Source organism: Nelumbo lutea, chromosome 4 (assembly GCF_056320005.1).
Source record: "Nelumbo lutea isolate HS-2025 chromosome 4, American lotus-T2T, whole genome shotgun sequence".
Taxonomy (NCBI): domain Eukaryota; kingdom Viridiplantae; phylum Streptophyta; class Magnoliopsida; order Proteales; family Nelumbonaceae; genus Nelumbo; species Nelumbo lutea.
In genome coordinates this window covers 19,590,559-19,591,469 of record NC_142687.1, presented here as the reverse complement: position 1 = coordinate 19,591,469, position 911 = coordinate 19,590,559, and positions in this window count along the sequence as shown.

The window sequence follows — 911 nt, the reverse complement described above, 5'->3', positions numbered from 1 at the left end:
TAAGTAGTAACCCGCTTTAATTGGTATTTACTATTTGTGTCTTGGGTGTTTGATCGCAGAACAAGAGAGAAAATAATGATTTCTGAGAAGCCTTTATTTGAAACTGGTTGTGATGATCGATATATTTTGAATCATGGTTTTGAAAATCAGATTGGACCGAACAGTCAGACCAATTGACCTAAAAACCAGTCATAGCTCCAGTTTGGTGTTGGACCCCAAAATCATGTGACCGAGATTCAGACCGGATGGTTGGACCATTTGACTTAGAAACCATAGCCAAAGCAATTCCGTTTTTTTTTGGTAATCAAGAACCTCTATTCAAACCATTAAAAAGGAAAACAGGGGAGGAAGAGTCTAAACTCAGCTCCCGCAAAGCACGCTTGGCTAGAGTGTCCGCCAAGGAGTTACAATATCTTGGAATGTGATGAAAACTAACAGATTCAAAAGATGCTACAAAGATTTTAATGTCACTCCAGATAGCATTTAGTGGAGAGAAACATGTTGAATCCGCTGAGTTAATAGCCGATTGGACGCCATTTATCACCTCCAGCGAATCTGCTTCAAAAATCACCTATATTGGTCCAAACATTGAGGCCTCCATGCATCCCAAACCGTAAGGCCAAGGCTTCTGCCATCTTCACCGAGGCACTTGGATCCACCCCCCGGGGGGGGAGGGGACCATCCTCTTTGCTGTTCAATATTTGAAGCTGGGTCTAGAGGAACTAGTCGACTAACAGAGGTCGATCTGAGCTCTAAAATGAAACTCCAACTCTTCACAGCTATTTGACTAGGGGTGGTGATTGTACCATTGAATATCAGCCCATTACGAGCTTTCCAAATCTCCTAGTAGAAAACCGAAAAGGCCTGTAATCAATCTTGGTTATTTGGCATTTCATGCTGTATTAGAGACT